Below are 9446 nucleotides of genomic sequence, written 5' to 3' on the forward strand. Positions count from 1 at the left end.
CTCCATCGAGAGGCTTTGTTACAGTCCTCCACACATCACACTGGTTATTATCATTTATTTTACTTTTTTATTTAACCTTTATTTAACCAGGAAGGGCTCATTGAGATTTGAAATCTCTTTTTAAGAGCGTCCTGGCCAAGATAGGCAGCACCAAGTCATTACAAAATTACATATAAACAACATGAAAAACTACAAGTAATCTAATTAAAACCATAGAATTCACAAGAGTATAACAAAATCATAAAACAGCAAATTAAAAACATTGACAGGTCAGGGAATCAGTCTCAAAATTATTAATCAATGATTTAAAAATACCAATCGGGACCAAGTTCTTCCAGTTTAAAAGTATTTTGTAAGGCGTTCCAAGACGATGGCGCAGAGTAAATAAAAGCCCTTTTACCAAATTCAGTTCGGACATTTGGAACAGTTAGCAGGATAAAGTCCCGCGAACGAAGAGAGTACCCACCACATTACTGAACAATAAAAATGCCCAAATAAAAAGGTAGTAAAACCAAAATGGCTTTGAAAATAAAAGTATACTAGTGACTGAGCCTACGAGTGACTAGAGAAGGCCAGCCCACCCTAGTATACAAAGTGCAGTGGTGCGTAAGAGTTTTGCAGTTAAAATAAATCTCAAAGCGCCATGGTAAAGGGTGTCAATTGAGCTCAAACACTGAGCGGAAACATTCATATATAAAATATCACCATAGTCTAGTAAAGGCATAAATGTAGCTGATACTAGCTTCCTTCTGGATTCAAAAGAAAAACAGGCCTTATTCCTAAAATAAAATCCCAATTTCAGCTTAAATTTTTTTGTAAGTTGTTGAATATGCAATTTAAAAGAGAGGTCGTCATCAATTAAAATTCCAAGATATTTAAATGAGGTTACAGACCAATGACAGCTAGCTACAGTATAATATGTTTATTTTTCTATGTTGGTTTGTTTCTTTGGTTGGCTGTGTGTGGCTCCCAATCAGGAACAGCTGTAGTTCGTTGTTGCTGATTGGGAGTCATACATAGGCAGCCTATTTTTCCTTTGGGGTTTGTGGATGATTGTTTTCTGTTTAGAGTATTTCCTGACAGGACTGTTTGGCTGTCGTTTTTGTTTATTTTTGTAAAGTGTTCTCTTTTCATTAAATTACCAAAGATGAATACACATCCTCCGCTGCACCTTGGTCTCATTACGACGACACCCGTTACAAGTATAAAATAATGCAATATAATGTATAATATACAGACAAATGACAAGCTAGCTACAGTATAATGTAATACAGCATAACACAATATAGTATACTATATAGTACACAGACCAATTACAGGTTAGCTACAGTATATTATAATGCAGTATAACATAATATAGTGTAGTATATAGCATAAAGACCAAAGACGGACTACCTACTGTCACGTCCTGGCCAGTATAAGGGTGAATTGTCATTGTAGTTTGGTCAGGACGTGGCAGAGGGTATTCGTTTTATGTGGTTCGGGGTGGTGTGTTTGTTGAAGGGGCATTTGATTTAAGTATTCCAGGGGGTTTTTGGGCACTGTTTGATTTTCATGTATTCTATGTTTAGTCTAGTGTGTCTATTTCTATGTTTGGTTAATTGGGGTTGGGACTCTCAGTTGAAGGCAGGTGTTGTCTATTTGCCTTTGATTGAGAGTCCCATATATTAGGGTGTGTTTGTGTTTGTAATTGGTGGGAGATTGTTCTGTGTTTAGCCTTGTGCCTTGCCAGACTGTTTTGTTGATCGTTAGTTATTTTGTTATTTTGGTGTTCATTTTGAATTTATTAAACGTCAAGATGAGCATGCACATACCTGCTGCGTTTTGGTCTCATCACTACGACAACTGTGACACCTACAGCAAAATATAATACAGTATACTACATAATATACCTACTAATGACAAACTAGCTACAGTATAATATAATACAGTATACTACATAATATACCTACTAATGACAAACTAGCTACAGTATAATATAATACAGTATAATATATAATATACAGCCCGATGAAAAGATTGCAACTGTATAATAAAATACGATATACAATATAATTGAGAGACCAATGACAGGCTAGCTACAGATTAATATAATACAGTATACTATAATATATACTAATATATAATATATAGTCCAATGACAGGCTAGCTACAGATTAATATAATACAGTATACTGTAATATATACTAATATATAATATATAGTCCAATGACAGGCTAGCTACAGATTAATATAATACAGTATACTGTACTATATACTAATATATAATATATAGTCCAATGACAGGCTAGCTACAGATTAATATAATACAGTATACTGTAATATATACTAATATATAATATATAGTCCAATGACAGGCTAGCTACAGATTAATATAATACATTATACTATAATATATACTAATATATAATATATAGTCCAATGACAGGCTAGCTACAGATTAATGTAATACAGTATACTATAATATATACTAATATAAAATATATAGTCCAATGACAGGCTAGCTACAGATTAATATAATACCGTATACTATAATATATACTAATATATAATATATAGTCCAATGACAGGCTAGCTACAGATTAATATAAAACAGCATACTATATAATAAACCGACCAATGGCAGGCAAGCTAAAGTATGAAATAATACAATATACTATATAACAGACATACTAATGACAGACTGGCTACATTATAAAATAATACACTATACTATACTTCAACATAATATACAATATATAGTCCGACAGGCTAGCTGGGGTATAATATAGTACAGTTTAACATAATACAGTATACTATTTAATATACAGACCAATGATAGGCTATCTAAAGTATAAACTACTATAGTGTAACAAAATACAGTATACCATATAATTTTTACAGACCAATGACAGGCTAGCTACAGCAAAATATAATACAGTATACTACATAATACACCTACTAATGACAGACAACCTACAGCATAATATAATACAGTACAAGGCTAGCTTTTTCAAGCAGAAATTTGCTTCCTGCAACACAAACTCAAAAAGGTTTTGGGACACTGTAAAGTCCATGGAGAATAAGAGCACCTCCTCCCAGCTGCCCACTGCACTGAGGATAGGAAACTCTGTCACCACCGATAAATCCACTATAATTGAGAATTTCAATAAGCATTTCTCTACGGCTGGCCATGCTTTCCACCTGGTTACCCCTACCCAGGTAAACAGCACTGTACCCCCCACAGCAACTCGCCCAAGCCTCCCCCATTTCTCCTTCTCCCAAATCCAGTCAGCTGATGTTCTGAAAGAGCTGCAAAATCTGGACCCCGACAAATCAGCCGGGATTGACAATCTGGACCCTTTCTTTTTAAAATGAACTGCCGAAATTGTTGCAACCCCTATTACTAGCCTGTTCAACCTCTCTTTCGTGTCATCTGAGATTCCCAAAGATTGGAAAGCAGCTGCGGTCATCCCCCTCTTCAAAGGCGGGGCACTCTTGACCCAAACTGCTACAGACCTATATCTATCCTACCTGCCTCTCTAAAGTCTTCGAAAGCCAAGTCAACAAACAGATTACCGACCATTTCGAATCCCAACGCACCTTCTCCGCTATGCAATCTGGTTTCAGAGCTGGTCATGGGTGCACCTCAGCAACGCTCAAGGTCCTAAACGACATCATAACCGCCATCGATAAGAGACATTACTGTGCAGCCGTATTCATCGACCTGGCCAAGGCTTTCGACTCTGTCAATCACCACATTCTTATTGGCAGACTCGACAGCCTTGGTTTCTCAAATGACTGCCTCACCTGGTTTACCAACTACTTCTCTGATAGAGCTCAGTGTGTCAAATCAGAGGGCCGACTCTCTTCTCTGTATACATCAATGATGTCGCTCTTGCTGCTGGTGAGTCTCTGATCCACCTCTACGCAGACGACACCATTCTGTATACTTCTGGCCCCTCTTTGGGCACTGTGTTAACAACCCTCCAGACGAGCTTCAATGCCATACAACTCTCCTTCTGTGGCCTCCAACTGCTCTTAAACGCAGGTAAAACTAAATGCATGCTATTCAATCGATCACTGCCCGCACATTCTCGCCCGTCCAGCATCACTACTCTGGACGGTTCTGACTTAGAATACGTGGACAACTGCAAATACCTAGTTGTCTGGTTAGACTGTAAACTCTCCTTCCAGACTCACATTAAGCATCTCCAATCCAATATTAAATCTAGAATTGGCTTCCTATATCGCAACAAAGTATCCTTCACTCATGCTGCCAAACATACCCTCGTAAAACTGACTATCCTACCGATCCTCGACTTCGGTGGTCATCTATAAAATAGCGTCCAACACTCTACTCAGCAAACTGGATGCAGTCTATCACAGTGCCATCCGTTTTGTCACCAAAGCCCCATACACTACCCACCACTGCTACCTGTACGATCTCATTGGTTGGCCCTCGCTTCATACTCGTTGCCAAACACACTGGCTACAGGTTATCTACAAGTCTCTGCTAGGTAAAGCCCCACCTTATCTCAGCTCACTGGTCACCATAGCAGCACCCACTCATAGCACGCACTCCAGTAGGTATATCTCACTGGTCACCCCCAAAGCCAATTCCTCCTTTGGCCGCCTTTCCTTCCAGTTCTCTGCTGCCAGTGACTGGAACGAACTGCAAAAATCTCTGAAGCTGGAGACTCATATCTCCCTCACTAGCTTTAAGCACCAGCTGTCAGAGCAGCTCACAGATCACTGCACCTGTACATTGCCCATCTGTTCACAGCCCATCCAACTACCTCATCCCCATACTGTATTTATTTATCTTGCTCCTTTGCACCCCAGTATCTCTACTTGCACATTAATCTTCTGCACATCTACCACTCCAGTGTTTAATTGCCATATTATAATTACCTTGCCACCATGGCCTATTTATTGCCTTAACTTACCTCATTTGCACTCACTGTATATAGACTTTTTGTTTTCTTTTGTTCTACTGTATTATTGACTGTATGTTTTGTTTATTCCATGTGTAACTCTGTGTTGTTGTATGTGTCGAATTGCTATGCTTTATCTTGGCCAGGTCACAGTTGCGAATGAGAACTTGTTCTCAACTAGCCTACCTGGTTAAATAAAGGCGAAATAAAAATAAAAATAAATAAATATAGAGGTTACCATCACTGGACAGATAGATGGGACCCATCACTGGAGATATAGAGGGTTGATATAGAGGGTTGATATAGAGGGTTGATATAGAGGGTTGATATAGAGGGTTGATATAGAGGGTTGATATAGAGGGTTGATATAGAGGGGACCCATTACTGGAGATATAGAGGGTTGATATAGAGGGTTGTTATAGAGGGTTGATATAGAGGGTTGATATAGAGAGTTGATATAGAGGGTTGATATAGAGGGTTGATATAGAGGGTTGATATAGAGGGTTGATATAGAGGGGACCCATTACTGGAGATATAGAGGGTTGTTATAGAGGGTTGATATAGAGGGTTGATATAGAGGGTTGATATAGAGGGTTGATATAGAGGGTTGATATAGAGGGTTGATATAGAGGGTTGATATAGAGGGGACCCATTACTGGAGATATAGAGGGTTGATATAGAGGGACCCATCACTGGGTATATAGAGAGTTGATATAGAGGGTTGATATAGAGGGTTGATATAGAGGGTTGATATAGAGGGGACCCATTACTGGAGATATAGAGAGTTGATATAGAGGGTTGTTATAGAGGGTTGATATAGAGGGTTGATATAGAGGGTTGATATAGAGGGGACCCATCACTGGGTATATAGAGAGTTGATATAGAGGGTTGATATAGAGGGTTGATATAGAGGGTTGTTATAGAGGGTTGTTATAGAGGGTTGATATAGAGGGTTGATATAGAGGGTTGATATAGAGGGTTGATATAGAGGGTTGTTATAGAGGGTTGTTATAGAGGGTTGTTATAGAGGGTTGATATAGAGGGTTGATATAGAGGGTTGATATAGAGGGTTGATATAGAGGGTTGATATAGAGGGTTGTTATAGAGGGTTGATATAGAGGGTTGATATAGAGGGTTGTTATAGAGGGTTGTTATAGAGGGTTGATATAGAGGGTTGATATAGAGGGTTGATATAGAGGGTTGATATAGAGGGTTGATATAGAGGGTTGATATAGAGGGTTGATATAGAGGGTTGTTATAGAGGGTTGATATAGAGGGTTGATATAGAGGGTTGATATAGAGGGTTGATATAGAGGGTTGTTATAGAGAGTTGATATAGAGGGTTGTTATAGAGGGTTGTTATAGAGGGTTGATATAGAGGGTTGATATAGAGGGTTGATATAGAGGGGACCCATCACTGGGGCAGTATTGAACTAAGCAGCTCATTATTTTCTGTGATTGTGTTAAGCCACATGGATATTTCAGATATGGTACTTATAGCGTTATGAGCGTCTGATCGCTTAGATCCATCACACTGTAAGCTGATTGGCCTGATCCCTTAGGGATCCCTGATCTCTGCAAGCCGATTGGTTTACAGTAAGATGTTCTGCTGTTTTCTGCTCTGCTGTGGGATTCACACTGATATGATCCAGATCATTGCCAATGCTCCACCTCACTGATTGGTTGTTGTGGTAGTTGTAAGCTGCTCAGGGCTGAGCATGTTCCTTGTTGGACGTGCTGGATTTGCAGCTAGTGAAAGCCATGCATGTCAGAGAGGTTTAGAGGTAGGACAACTGGAGAAAGAGCTACAAGCATCCAGAGTTGTACAACACAATGAGTGTGGAGAGTACTGCTGGAAACATCAAAACATTTGTTGGTTAACTTCGGTAAACCATTTCTTCTGTCGATGTCGGCTTGTTTTTGGGATGCCTGTCCAACAGTCTCTGAACCATTCTGCTGTGGTAATCCCACGATGCTTTGTGATGTCCTATTCAGCAACATGTTGTCCTTCATAGGAAATAATAACTGCAAATATAAACATGGTTCGAACAGAACCTCGAGTAGCGAACAACGTGACTGGCCGACACACTGTCAGTGACCTTACTGTAAAACACACACACACACACACACACACACACACACACACACACACACACACACACACACACACACACACACACACACACACACACACACACACACACACACACAGCGAGACAGGAACAATGGATGGTCGCTCTGGTCTGCTGTACTGTCAAGCAGAAATAAGTTTCCTATTTCTCCTTCGGCAGGAGGCTGATGTGATCAGTGATGACAGGCTGTTCCCTGTCCAGCCCATACACACACACACACACACACACACACACACACACACACACACACACACACACACACACACACACACACACACACACACACACACACACACACACAGCTGGTCTGTTCTGCTACAAGAATAATCTTCCCTGTGTTAAGGCGGTCACAGAAAACTGCGCTGATTGTACGAGAAGCTTTCAGCCTGCTTCAGAGATGTAACATACTGTACTGTCAGTCAGAAGATAGATAGAACGTGTTACATGTGAGTAACAAGCCGAAATCCCTCAATGTTCGAGACCCAATCTCATATCCAACACACAAAGGAAAGTGAAACAGTTGCAATAGTGACTGGTTCTACTTACTAAATACTGTGATAACAACATATGGTGCTCTCTGGGTAAAGACTAATACTGTGATAACAACATATGGTGCTCTCTGGGTAAAGACTAATACTGTGATAACAACATATGGTGCTCTCTGGGTAAAGACTAATACTGTGATAACAACATATGGTGCTCTCTGGGTAAAGACTAATACTGTGATAACAACATATGGTGCTCTCTAGGTAAAGACTAATACTGTGATAACAACATATGGTGCTCTCTCTGGGTAAAGACTAATACTGTGATAACAACATATGGTGCTCTCTGGGTAAAGACTAATACTGTGATAACAACATATGGTGCTCTCTGGGTAAAGACTAATACGGTGATAACAACATATGGTGCTCTATGGGTAAAGACTAATACTGTGATAACAACATATGGTGCTCTCTGGGTAAAGACTAATACTGTGATAACAACATATGGTGCTCTCTGGGTAAAGACTAATACTGTGATAACAACATATGGTGCTCTCTAGGTAAAGACTAATACTGTGATAACAACATATGGTGCTCTCTCTGGGTAAAGACTAATACTGTGATAACAACATATGGTGCTCTCTGGGTAAAGACTAATACTGTGATAACAACATATGGTGCTCTCTGGGTAAAGACTAATACTGTGATAACAACATATGGTGCTCTCTGGGTAAAGACTAATACTGTGATAACAACATATGGTGCTCTCTAGGTAAAGACTAATACTGTGATAACAACATATGGTGCTCTCTGGGTAAAGACTAACACTGTGATAACAACATATGGTGCTCTCTGGGTAAAGACTAATACTGTGATAACAACATATGGTGCTCTCTGGGTAAAGACTAATACTGTGATAACAACATATGGTGCTCTCTGGGTAAAGACTAATACTGTGATAACAACATATGGTGCTCTCTGGGTAAAGACTAATACTGTGATAACAACATATGGTGCTCTCTCTGGGTAAAGACTAATACTGTGATAACAACATATGGTGCTCTCTCTGGGTAAAGACTAATACTGTGATAACAACATATGGTGCTCTCTCTAGGTAAAGACTAATACTGTGATAACAACATATGGTGCTCTCTAGGTAAAGACTAATACTGTGATAACAACATATGGTGCTCTCTCTGGGTAAAGACTAATACTGTGATAACAACATATGGTGCTCTCTCTAGGTAAAGACTAATACTGTGATAACAACATATGGTGCTCTCTAGGTAAAGACTAATACTGTGATAACAACATATGGTGCTCTCTCTAGGTAAAGACTAATACTGTGATAACAACATATGGTGCTCTCTGGGTAAAGACTAATACTGTGATAACAACATATGGTGCTCTCTGGGTAAAGACTAATACTGTGATAACAACATATGGTGCTCTCTAGGTAAAGACTAATACGGTGATAACAACATATGGTGCTCTCTCTGGGTAAAGACTAATACTGTGATAACAACATATGGTGCTCTCTGGGTAAAGACTAATACTGTGATAACAACATATGGTGCTCTCTGGGTAAAGACTAATACTGTGATAACAACATATGGTGCTCTCTGGGTAAAGACTAATACTGTGATAACAACATATGGTGCTCTCTGGGTAAAGACTAATACTGTGATAACAACATATGGTGCTCTCTCTAGGTAAAGACTAATACTGTGATAACAACATATGGTGCTCTCTGGGTAAAGACTAATACTGTGATAACAACATATGGTGCTCTCTAGGTAAAGACTAATACTGTGATAACAACATATGGTGCTCTCTCTGGGTAAAGACTAATACTGTGATAACAACATATGGTGCTCTCTAGGTAAAGACTAATACTGTGATAACAACATATG

The sequence above is a fragment of the Salmo salar genome, unplaced genomic scaffold, assembly GCF_965601325.2.
Source record: "Salmo salar unplaced genomic scaffold, fSalSal1 ptg000135l, whole genome shotgun sequence".
NCBI classification, from domain to species: Eukaryota; Metazoa; Chordata; class Actinopteri; order Salmoniformes; family Salmonidae; genus Salmo; species Salmo salar.